Source organism: Pteropus vampyrus, unplaced genomic scaffold (genome assembly GCF_000151845.1).
Source record: "Pteropus vampyrus isolate Shadow unplaced genomic scaffold, Pvam_2.0 Scaffold304, whole genome shotgun sequence".
NCBI classification, from domain to species: Eukaryota; Metazoa; Chordata; class Mammalia; order Chiroptera; family Pteropodidae; genus Pteropus; species Pteropus vampyrus.
In genome coordinates, this window is record NW_011889085.1 from 407,151 (window position 1) to 419,719 (window position 12,569).

General features: G+C 47.8%; 1 protein-coding gene and 1 pseudogene across 2 annotated transcripts in view; both read left to right on the forward strand.

Moving 5' to 3' along the window:
• LOC105303415 overlaps positions 1–1,021 on the forward strand; it is a 17,127-nt pseudogene extending 16,106 nt beyond the window's left edge.
• Positions 1–12,569, forward strand: part of ATF6 (activating transcription factor 6) — a 94,261-nt gene that overhangs the window by 62,610 nt on the left and 19,082 nt on the right. The gene's annotated exons all lie outside the window — the stretch shown is intronic.

Sequence of the window (12,569 nt, forward strand, 5' to 3'; positions counted from 1 at the left end):
CGCGACCCCACGGGCAAAGGGGCCGCGCTGCTGCCCGGCGGCCCGGGCCCGCTGCTGCGCAGCAACCAGCACCTGGTGGAGCTGATCGAGCGCGTGAAGCCCGAGATCGAGCTGCTGCGGGAGAAGTGCAGCACCCTGCGCATGTGGGTGCAGCTGCTCATCCCCAAGGTGGAGGACGGCAACAACTTCGGGGTGTCCATCCAGGAGGACACGGTGGACCGGCTCTGGACCGTGGAGAGCACCGCGGCCTCCTACCTGCGCCGCTTCTCCACCTACTACAACACCCGGGCCAAGCTGGTGTCCAAGATCGTCAAGTACCCGCAGGTGGAGGACTACCGCCGCACGGTGGCCGAGGTGGACGAGAACGAGTACCTGAGCGTGCGCCAGATCCTGCTGCACGTGCGCAACCAGTACGCCACGCTGCACGACGTCATCCTCAAGAACCTCGAGAAGATCAAGACGCCGCGCAGCGCGGGCGCCGACAACCTGTACTGAGGCCGCCCCCCGCTCCGGCCCGCCGTGGCCCGCCGCCGGCCTGCAGCCGGGAGGCGGTGTTAATGACTCAGCAGGTGACACACGGCTGGAAATGTGGGTTGCTGTCTAGTGAGAATTTCCTACCGCTCACCCCCCTCCCAAGTGCTCTTTTGGTGTCATTTTTACTAGATCTTTCTTTCGGGGAGAGAATAGGGACAAACCATCTGGTGGAAGGCGGTCAGGTTGGCCCGGGAGAAAGGACGGCCATTTTAAAAGCAGCTTTATAGAGGAACGTTGGCAAGGGTCCCACCACTCCCGCATTGGTGACATTGTCGGTCAGGGGTTACAAAAAAGAAAACTAAAGTTTCAAAGAAAGTTAAATGAAGCTTTTCTTTAGATTGTGCTGTATGTTATTTTGTCCAAACCTCGTAAACGCTCCTCTTACACCGTCATCTGGTTTTGCAAGGAAAGGAGTTTAAAGAGATGTGTTTAGGTCGTTGTGTGCCTCCAGTGTAGCAGATGGAAATAAAACTTGGTTTTAACATTTCACGGTGGCCTAAGTGTGCTTATCTGAACTCTCACTTTCAGATGGGTAGCGTCCCCCTCCTCACCCTGACCCCACTCTGATGCATAAGAAAACGAGCATCTAAAGAGGAATAGAGCTTAAACGCTGCGAAGAAACGGACCCGCATGGCTCCGTCCGAACAGAGAGGCATCTGTGGAAATGGCTCCCTCGCCCCCGCCCCCGCCCCCGCCGCCATGGCGCCGTCTTCCAGCTCCGTTTACGTGCCGTTTGTGCACCCATTTGTCTCCTAAGCCCCCGCGAAACCTTTCACGCTTTATGTAACATTGGCTTTGTTTCTCAATTGGTTTTCATTTCCCTTTTTGTCATTTCCAGTTTTGTCTCTTAAGGTATTTCTTATAGGCCCTCATTAGAGTTTCCCTCTCTACATGGGGCATCCTTTAAATCTAAAGACTGCAAATTGTGAGTGTGGGATTTTACCTCCTGCCTGGCTTTTGCTGCCTCGTTGATGGGGAAACCCTTGTGTCTTCTCAACGGTGATCTGTGCTGTTGGTACTTTTTAAGTTCAGCATTTCTGGATTTCATTGCACGTAAGGTAGATTATTGCCCCGAGTCACCTTGCTTGCGATGCGGTATGATGGATCCTTTCTCCGTAATGGTTTTGTTCCTAATTGTCTTCTCTGATGGTGAAGATGCTTAGCCAGCTGAAGTGTATTTCTTCAGAATCCCCTTTTCTCAATATTAGTATAATCTCAGGATCTTCCATCGCTTGTGGAAGTAATGTAATACGGATTTGGAAAAAGTGTTAGTGAGAGGTACTTTTGATCCCTGTTTATATACAGAAGACTTTCGAACAGTACAGGGTTAGGTGCTCCCACCACTTGCACAGTTGAAAATCCCCATGTAACTTTCGACTCCCCCCAAACCGCATGCTAACAGCCTACTGTTGACCAGAAGCCTTACCAATAACATAAACAGTTGAATAACACATATTTCGTATGCTATGTACTGTATTCTTACAATAGAGTAAGCTAAAGAAGAAAATGTTATCAAGATAGTCACAAGGAAGGAAATTACATTTACGGGACTGTACGTATTAAAAGTGATCCGTGTGCGTGGACCCCACTGCCCGAGTCGCCGTTGTTCCCAGCTCAGCTGCAGGGGAGGGAGGCTGCTCTGTGCACAGCTGATGACAGCGTCGTCTTTTCCAGCTCAGCTAGCTGCGCCCTGAATCCTTGGACTGTTTTTGAGACTATGTGCGTATATAAGGTGTGACCTTAATCTTTTAATGTATTTTATAGCAAACTTTCATGTAGTAAGTTATTTTCTAAAATGAGTTTGTGGGAAAATTATGAGAGATTAAATTTCTTGTGAGGAATGAGAATGTATTTCCCATGGAAATTTCTTTCCACATGATATGAGACTGAAACAAGATGCCCACGTACGTGTCAGTATAGTATCTGTTACTCAAACACATTTATAGTTCTGCCTTTGCTCCTTTCTGCCATATCTTGGTGAGGATATATTCTTTGCTATCAGTGAAACTGCCTTCAGCTCTTGCTGTAGATGGGGTCATAACATGATTCTTTTATTCCTCCTTCTAACTGATCCCGATCATCCCTCCCCGACCTCCCCATTTCATGAGCAAAGGCATTTTTGAATGAGACTTTTTCTCTTCATCGGTTTGTTTTGGTTGCTGAGGGTGCAAACAAGTGTGAACCTTTATCGTAACGACTTGACTCTAAAAGTTGCTATAAAAACATTTCCTGCTTAACAGCAAGAATTGTTTAAGATGTAAAGCAGATCTGTTTTCTTTTGCATGTTTTTTAAAAAAGAAATATTTCTGAGTTCGAACTATAGCCTGTCACCGCTGGGTGGTTCTTCTGTCTCTGCTGTGGTCGTGCAGCCCTCAGGCTGCTCCGTGGTGCCGTCTGTGTCGCCAGGACGCGCCCGGTGGTCCCCGGCGTCTCTGCTTTTTCATTTTCCTTATCTGTCTCACCTGAAGCATTGAACGGACCATATTTCTCCATGAAGGAGACGAGTTAATTGGAGAAATACAATTCTGTTTGTCACCTTTGTTTTTTGATTTTTATCTGTTATAGCCAGAAAATGTACCTCATAGTGAGGCCTGTCCTTGCTAAAATGGATACGAATATTCGTTTCTTATAACCCATATAGATTAGGGAGATTTGTAAGCTGGTTTAGTGGAAACTTTATTTTCAAAGTGAACTCCGGAAAAATGAGACCAAGGTAAAACAAGTTTATTCTTTTGTTGAACATCTTGAAAAGCCTGGGTCTTTCAAATCTGACCTTAAAAAAACAACAAAAAAAGATATTGCCTAATAGACATCTGTTCGCATTTGACCTTCCCTCTCAAGAGTCCTGTCTCCCTCGTGTTAAATCTCATCCCGAAGAGTTAGAAGAGTGCCAGGAGCTCTGATCAGTCCGTCACGTTTGGCAGCCGTCAGCTGCACGCAGGTGTGTCATGCACGGCGTCAGGGGTCCCCACTGGCTTCGTTTTCAACCACAGTTAATCGCCTAAGGTTTAAGATACTTCTTTCGAACATAAGATGACTGTCATCTTCTGCTCGTTCCCTTCACTCTTAAGCTGTAAAACCCTGTGCCAGATTGAAATCAACCGTCTCTAAGACCCAGGCATGCTTTAGACTAAGAAAGTATGCAAGTCCTTTGGAGTTAAAGATTTGGGGTATTTGCATTTTCTCTCTGTTTTAACAATACATCAAACTAAATTGGAGCTGGAATGCTTTCATGAAGTCTCTACTTCTGCAAAAATTAAGCCCTTTGTAATTTTCCTCTTTCTTGCAGATAGTTGCAAAAACTTTTATAGTAACCTATCTTAGGAACTGATGTCAAAACATTGTATCCAGTATAAATCATTTGCCTATTAGTATTTAAATCCCCTTTTTTGTTCCTTTTGAAAAAACAGATGCATTGAGAGTATTTGTTTTGCCGTTTTGTTCTTAAGAATTGGTTTTAAAAACTCATTTTTGAATTGAATTTAGTTTAAATTCTTTTTGTAATTCCTGAAAGCTAACTCAAATTTGGCTGAAGACTCTGAAATTGGTAGATCTGGCTTTTAGAACTGACTGAAATACTTTCTTAAACCATATGAATGATTTTCAGAAGAGGCTTGATTTTTAAAGTTCTTGAGCTGTAGAGCCTTGAGTTTTTTAAAATTACAGTATTTATAAATTCTTTGGTTGCTTAAAGCAACATTTTTAATAGTCTGTTGGGGTTTTCATATTTTTGTAGAATTCCTACCAAGTGGCCTCAACCGTTAATAGGTAACTGTGATAAATTTTAAATGTGTTTTAATTGTTAATGCAGTATCTCGTGCTCAGAAATTTAAAAATTAAATGGAGAAATCACCCATAACCCACTAAAATAAACAATTATTGAAATGTACATGTGGGTTTCATTTATTTCAAAAGATACATACATGTTTTTACATTATTGCAACATAAACATTTATATCTAAGCCCAGTCTTAACCAGTATCACAATTCCGTCTGACTGACATCCGCAGACAGAGGGCAGCAGATGGGCCGCTTCGTCCTGTCTTCTCCGGGTTCTCGGGGCTCTGGTGCCAGCTGGGCACAGTGGGTCTGAGGCAGGGCTGTTGGCTGAAGTGCGGCAAAGAGCATTCGGGAGCCAAGAGGACGCGCCTGGGTGACCGAGGGTGTCTGGATACCGAGATGAGGATTTTACTCTGCTTTTCAGTCGGGGCTCCGTAATGGCCTTGGCACTGAATATTAACTACTTGTTAATTAGTGTTTACCGCGCCCCCCCCCCCACCAAGAAAAAAGCATTTTAATCGCTCTTTGTACAAGAAAGCAATGACATTGTCGTGTGCTGACATGATGAGCTGCTCCTGCCTACATGTTTTGGAACGAGTAGGAGGGGAGGGATCCTACTTCCTCTGTCAACATTTAAACATTTCCGAAAGATGTCATCGTGCACTGACATCAAGGCATTCGAAAAACTTACTGACCTTTTTAAGAAACAAAGGACTCAGTCAGTCTCAGGGACAGGTGCGGGACCACCCTGCTCCGCCGGGGCGCCCTGTGCTGCCGGCTCGGAAGTGCGCCCCCGCCGGATTATCCGCGGGGAGCAGAGCGTGCGCGCAGAGTGCCGCGCTTCGTCTTCTCGGCAGCAATAGCAGGTGCCTGGACGTTCGCGTACGTTTTTTCTTTGCTTTCTCTATCGTGATAAGTCTTCAGGTCCCTAAAGGTCGGCCGCAGACCTTGATCGGGAAGCTTCGTGATCCCAGGGGCTCAGGTTTAGCATTTTTAGTGTAATGAATTCTCTCACAAAGAACGTCAGGCGTTATTTTTAGTTATTAGTAAAAAGCTAGCAGGAGCTGATGAACAGGAACTGAACTCACAGTCAGAACTATGTTCCTTTCACAATTTGGCCATTTATTTTGGCATTGTCAGCTACACTCACTTTCAAGAAGTTTTACAACATGACGTTGGAAGTAACATTTGCTTCAGGCGATGCTGCTTTCGAAGCGAAAGGCGGTTTGAAATTCTTGAGGACATACATGGTTTCCAGTTTGGGTTTTCGATGTGGAGAGGCGTAATTTTGCCTCAGTTTTGCAGAGAGGCCTAACGCATCACACGATTCGTGTGTGACAAGCGCGGTCTGAAGGCCTTGGCCTTCCACTTGGGGCGAGCGCCATTTTCCCTGAGCGACACTGCCTCCCGTTACCGTTAACGAGATGATGGTGAAAAGACTTTTTTCTAGAAACGTGCAAGGTAGTGGAATTCCGAACACATCTCTGCAAAGTTACTTTATGCTGTGACATTTAAGAGAAGTTGAAATGTTTCTAAACCAGAATGGGCTGTAGTATTTTTAATTAAAGATTATGTAAAGAAATCAGAAATCTCTAAATTCGTGTGCTAACTGCCGTCATTTTGGTCACAGCAGTGGCCCCGCCTGAGCGGTGTGGAGGCCCAGGCCTCCAGGCCCTCCGGGCCCCGCATTCCTGCGGGGGGTGCGCCGAGCGTCTGGAGGTAGGTAGACCAGGAAGACACCGGGAGAGTCTGTCCCTTTCGCTTTTGGCCTTTGAGCACGTGGCTTTAAAATCTGCTGACCACCCGGCCCCATGTTCAGCACCAGAGAGCGGCCGAGTGGAGCTGTGGGGCTCCGCCTCAGCCTGCGGAAGGAAGATGGGGCGCCGGGGCGGGAGCTGTGTGCGGGGCAGGAAGCCTGAAGGGCCCTTTCCCGAAGGTGGCCCTCCAGCGCTGCGCTGCGGGACACCTTGGCCGCAAGTCCTGGCTGAGGTGTGCGTGCTGCCGTACGACGCCAGGGGAGTTTGAAGACTCGGTATGAAGGAAAAGGTTGCCCATCTCCATTTTTATGTGGGTCACGTGTCGAGTGATCGCATTTCGGACATACCGGGTTAAGTAACATGCGTTCCTGCAACTCACTTCACCTGTTTATTTCCACCTCTTTCTCGTGCCCTGGAAGCTCACCCGGGCAGGTGCTCGCTGCATCCTCGGGGTGTTCGGCAGCCTCTCCCGGGGCTTGGGGTGAGCCTTGAAGCTGAACCAGACCCTCCTCTGCTGCTGTGTTTTGGGGACGGGGTATTCTGTTAAGAGTAGACTGTAGGGAAGGTTTTCATTGATTTGTCACCTGGTTTGTAGTGTATAATTCAGTACAGGCCATTCAGAGGTGGTACGTCTGACATCTTAAGAAAATTGAGACACGCACCCAGGGATGTTCGTACTTGGACGAGAGGGTGCAGCTCCGGGGCCCGCGGAGAGCCCGCAGCTGTGAGGCTCCTCCGGGAGCAGGCAGCTTCGAAACACCCACTGAGGTCCCGCACGCTCTTCTTTGTGTTGTTGTCATGTACATGTATGTCCTCTCGGTCAGTTTCTTGAGGATAGTGAGGGTTTTTAAATTTACTCTTTGTCTCTGATGGTGTTCTTCATATAGTCAGTTTATGAAGCATTTTGAATTAAATTGAACTAAACCATACTTGGATCAAACTAAACAAAGTTGTTTCTCCTTTTACCTGTAAGACATACAGTGAGGCATTTGCTGTGGCTGAGTGTGAGGGTGGCTGTGAGCCCAGGACTCGTGACAATGGTGAGGGACATCTAGATCTGGTTCAGAGTTAGACGCCAGCTTAGGCTTCTCACTAGACATTTCTTCATATTCGTATCCCACTATTGTAACTGTGCCCCCCGCCCCCCCACTTCCACCCACTACCTATGGATGTTGCCATTTCCCCTTGAGGACTGGATCTCTGAAGGCGGGGCGTCTCCTCCCACATGCTCGTGGGGTGCACACGGAGCCTGGGGCCTAGGGCCTGGTGCCCCCTGGCCATAACCCGTGGCTCCACTGGGGCACGAACCCAGGACCTTCTGCGTGTAAAGCAGGCGTGCTGACCGCTACACTGTGGAGCCACCCCGCCGTCGTAACTGCTCTGAAGGGCGTCTGGCAGTTCTCCTTCAGTGTCCCAGGGGTTTCGTGGAGCCTGGCCCCGCTGCGGCAGCTGCAGGCTGGCCGCCTGCACCTGGTGCAGAAGCCCTGGTGGAAACACGCTCCGCCCTCACCGCGCTCCGCCCTCACCCTGCTCCGCCTCACCCCGCACCGCCTCACCCCACACGGCACCGCGTCCCCTCGGGGCTTCCTGGCCCAGCCTTACGAGAGAGAAGTCTGCAGTACCAGGCAGGCGGGAGTCTGGAACTTGTTTTTCAAAACCGACTCTTTGTGGTCATGAACTTCAGTGCCTCGCCCTCCTGGTTTCTGTATTTAAAAAGTTGAACATGAGTTTCTTAAATACGTGAAAGCTACATAGTTTGTTAAGTACTTAAGAAAGAATTCCTTTCGATTTTACTGTTTTATTTGCCAGTAAATATAGAGACTTAAAACATTCTGGGTAAAAATTATTTCGTAAATCTTACGCAGTTTAAATGGAGTTAAGTGTTGTGAACTCAGCACACCCCCACCTCATTCCGCTGCTTCTCTAATACTGAATGTTTTTCTCGGCTTTTTTCCTGCGTTTTTGCTGTGAGACAAGCACATTATGGAACCCATTACCTGCGTGTTCCACAGCTGACTCCAGATCTTCCTCAGGCTCCCGTCCAGAACTGCAGACATCTGACAGCTGGTGTGGCTGCTCTGCTTACAAGTAATTGACAGACGGAGGGAAAAGCCCTCTTAGCCATTTTTATGAGCCTCCTGAGCTGAGGGCTCATATTTTCAATAAGAAGCCAATAAGTCGAATATATTTCTTGCATTTAAACCCCACATACCATATTGTGTCATCAGAAGTCTGAAGACCAAACAGTATGGTAGGAAGAATAAAACGCCATTTGTAAGTGTAATTTCTGTTCATACTTGAAAAGGAAGATTAAGAGTATTGGCAACAACTGAAGTCAGAATAGCTTGATTAGAGCAAGTAAATAATTGTGGTTTATTAAAAGAACAGCACCTTAATTTTATTGTATGTGCTAATTTTTTGCTTTGCAAGTACACGCAGAGAAACTTATCATTACCTGAGACATGCTCATTCTGTAAGTTTTATGCAAAACTAATTATCTTAGCTCCATAAGAAAATTAAAATTTAAAAAATATTAAAAATGTTTGAAAATTGAAAACAAAACCGAAAAAAGCAGAGGCTATGAGAATTATAGAAAGAAATATTACTCATTCCTTTTAGCTCTTCCATTCCTAACTCAGAAATCATTTGAATTTATTCAAAAAGGTTTAATTTAAAAATTCTCCCTAGAAAATAAATGAGATTTTTAATATTATTTCATAGCAGTGCTGTGTTCGATCCCATAATTTGAACGTTTTATAAACATGTTTATACAAGATGCAGACTGTTCCTTTTAATGAATTAGTGCTGGAATATAATTATTTATTTTATTTAGTCTTTTTGAAACTTCACTGATTTCTAAACTAATTATTCTGAAATTAGTTCTGAAAGTTTTACCTACTGGCTGGTTTATTTTCTTAGATACGGTCTTGATCCTTTCTCAGTAATTTCAAGAAGTAGTATTCATCAAACCATCCAGTTTTACCAGTGTGTTGCTTATTGTATCCTGAGGATTTATCGATCAGTTATTTTGTTGCAGTAGGATTTCCTTTGAATTTTAAAAGTGCTTCTCTGTCTTAAGACCATTGTCAAGGCCCCACACCGGAAAAGACTTTTATTGGCGTGGTTCAGATGAAACTGGACTTTTTTGCTTGCCTTTTTTTAAAGACGGGTTTTGGCATGGTGAGACATCCAAAGGAATACAGATCCCAAACCTCAACAGCTTAATGAGTAGCGTGGGCTTTATGGCGATCTCTTGGAGAGGCTGCAAAGGGAGTATAAACGTCAGGCGGCAAAACACCTCGCCCCGCTCCCGCCCCGCCCACGCACTTAGAGTCACTGGCCATATGCTCTCGAGTCCCCGCCCCCAACTCCAGTCCCCGCCCCCAACTCCAGTCCCCGCCCCCAACTCCAGTCCCCGCCCCACGCTCTAAAGTCCCCGCCCCCAATTCGAGTCCCCGCCTCCACGCTGTAGAGTCCCAGCCTCTCCTGTCACACAAAGGCCACGGCTCAGGGTGTCCTCTTACCCATCTTCTCTCCCCTTCCAGTCCGCAGCCGTTTTCCCTGCTGATCACTCTCACCCGTCTTATTCAGCCCACTTAGCTGCTCCGCTCACCTCTCCCCTGGTCCTCACCCCGCCGCGTACTCCAGCAGCACTCAGAACCCCTTAGGAAGGGCGCGCAGAGAGTGGGCAGAGAGCAGGCACTCTGAGTACTTGTGCTTCGGTTGTTTCCCCGTCATCTTTTAAACGAAAGGAAGGGGATTGTGAGGGTGTCGTCTTGTCTAGGTTCAGTTCATGGAGAACATCTAGTGGTTGGCACCAGTGTTTGTGAACAGGAACGGAGAGAGATCACGATGGAAGAGGCCAGACCAGAAGGGGCCACGTGATGGAACTTCCGTTTCCAGGCTGAGTGGGGCAGTTGTGAGAGCCTGTCGCCTGCAGCTGCTTCACTCAGCAGTGGACAGTGGCTCTCAGCTTGGTGTGGAAGGGAGTGAACCCCAATAGGTACCGGCATCCGTGCTCAGGCCACCTGTTGCATTTGCTCAAGGATTTCTATGACTACAAATATTTTGGACTTTTAAAAACACTGAACACATATAATAGTGCTTTCTATGTCCCATTCACTGTTCTAGGTGCTTTGAGGGGTCAACTCGTTTAATCTTTATCAGTGATAAATATTAAACAGTCGGTGTGGTTACTTTCCCAGGTGACCGGCAGGGGGCACAGGGCACAGGGAGAGGAAGGTGCTGGCTCAACCCCACAACTGGAGGGCAGGTGGGCGAGGCAGGGTGCAGACCTGGGGGGCGGGCCCAGGCGGCCTCACTGCAGTCTTTGCCCACGATCTGTCTACACCCCGTCACCAGGGAGAGTGTACAGTGTGGAATTATTTGTGGGGCAGGCCTGGGGACCCCATGTAACAGAGTCCTGCAGGGGATCATTTGATGTGTCCTCGGTTAAGAGCTTCTATTTGAATTCCTAGCGTCAAGATCTTTAGTGAACCCCGACACTGAGACACTGAGAACCCAGACACTGAGAACCGTATGGGGAGGGAGCTTTAGGATACACTAGGCAGCTAGCACCCCTCTTCTCTCTGCCTCCAGAGGGTGCAGAGTCCGTGGTACGCAGGAGTCAGTCAGCGCAAGATGCCCCGGTCCCTCCCCAGGCTGCCGCGCCACATGCACACGCACACACTCGGGCCCACGCATGCACACGCACACACGAGCACGCACGAGCACACACGCATACACAGGTCCCGCGGGAACACGTGCACACTCGGGCACCCGCAGCGTGAGGCTGCTCTTGCATGAGTTCACCCCGTTCCTATAGCGTTTGCCGAGAACTTTGAAACATTATTTTCTTGTTTCAACCCAGCATTTTCCCCATTTTTTCCAACAAAAATAATTATCTTAGAAAGCTATATTTAACTTTTTCCTCAGGAAACTTGCTGACTCAGTTTGCTGCAGCCTCAGCCCTCCCCGCCCTCCCCGCCCTCCCATGGCTTGTTTGGGGAGCAGATCTGTGGGATGCAGTTTAGTCTTCAGGAAATTCACTTCCTACCAGTAGTCCTGAGTAAAGTGAATTTCTAAAACGAAACATCTTGTAAACGTTATCTCTGACAGACTCCCACATGGTTCAACTCTTTATGCGTTTAGTGTTTGCTCCTTTTCATTAATAAGACTTTTTTTGTGTTGCCATGCTGTTGGTACTCAACAAATGGTGATCGACGACAAGTTTCAGGGGTCTCACTTCGGTCCCTAAAGCATACCCTGTCCATCCAGCCTTTGAAAAAGCTCAGTATTGCAGCCGAGAATGTTTTGAACTTGGATCCGCTCGGGTTATTGAATGAGGTCATGCAGGGTCAGAGACTTCCTGGCCCTCTGGCTCTCTGGAGCATGCGTGCGTTTTCATTTACTTCATTTAATCATATAAACGTGCGTTCATTTGCCAGCCTTCGGGGTAGGGCCAAGACCTTTTCCTCGAGTCCAGACCCACGAGCATTCCACGTTGACTTTCTTGCATGAACCACACTCGGTGCATGGACTGTAATTTCCAGGATCGGTTATAGTTAAACTAGGAAAAGAGCTTGGAGATGCCCGTTGAGCAGCCTGATGCAGGCGTTGGGGTTCTGTCGCCAGTCTTCTGTGGTCGTCTTGCAATGAGAGAAAAAATAATTTTAGCCCGTTCACGTTTATGAAATCTTGCTGTATCTTCACACTGTATTTTATCAGTTTGTGTACTATTTCGTTACGTTACACAACTACACTAACAAATACAAATAGCAAAAGTAGTTTTGGGAAAAAACCACAACTCAGTGCTGAAGGTTCGTGGGCTGTGGGTGTTTGTCAGTAGGTTCGAGAGGGCATGCGAACGGTCATTTAATCTAGCAGGTCAGTGTACATTGAGGTTGGTTTCTCTCCGCTCAATGCGTAGAATCCACATCTTAAACACTTGGCAGGACTTTAAGTTTATGATGAATCGCCATCACGGCCTTGGCCTTCGGCGGGCCAGGGCGCGGCTCTGTTCTCTTGGTAAGTGCGTCTCCAGGACGAGGAGAAGCAGACGACCTTGGGCGCTGCTCTGCGCACTGACGCTTCGGCTTTTTTACAGAGTGCTTGGGAGAGGGGATTGGGAGAATCGTACAAAAACAGCATATTTTCTCACGCACGATGTTGCGTAACATAGGAAAACCGATGCTTCTGTTCCCACGGTGAAATGTTTGGTGTTTCCCAGCAGTGTCTGTCCTCTGACCTCTGGGGACGAGAGTGACAAAGCGCTGGCTGTAATGCTTGCCCACGTAGTTTGCTCCGTGAAGCTGCCCGCGGTTCCTCGGCCCTACAGAGTCGAGGCGGTGCCACGGGGCAGCACGTTTATACCCGCGGTTCGTGCGTGTGAGTCGCTGGTAACTTCAGGTACACACTGGAGTTTGCAGCGTGCCGGCTCTGCCTCCGTGGTGCCGTCTTTGGGCCCCTTGGAAACAAGCACTTTAAGTGGTCGCAACCC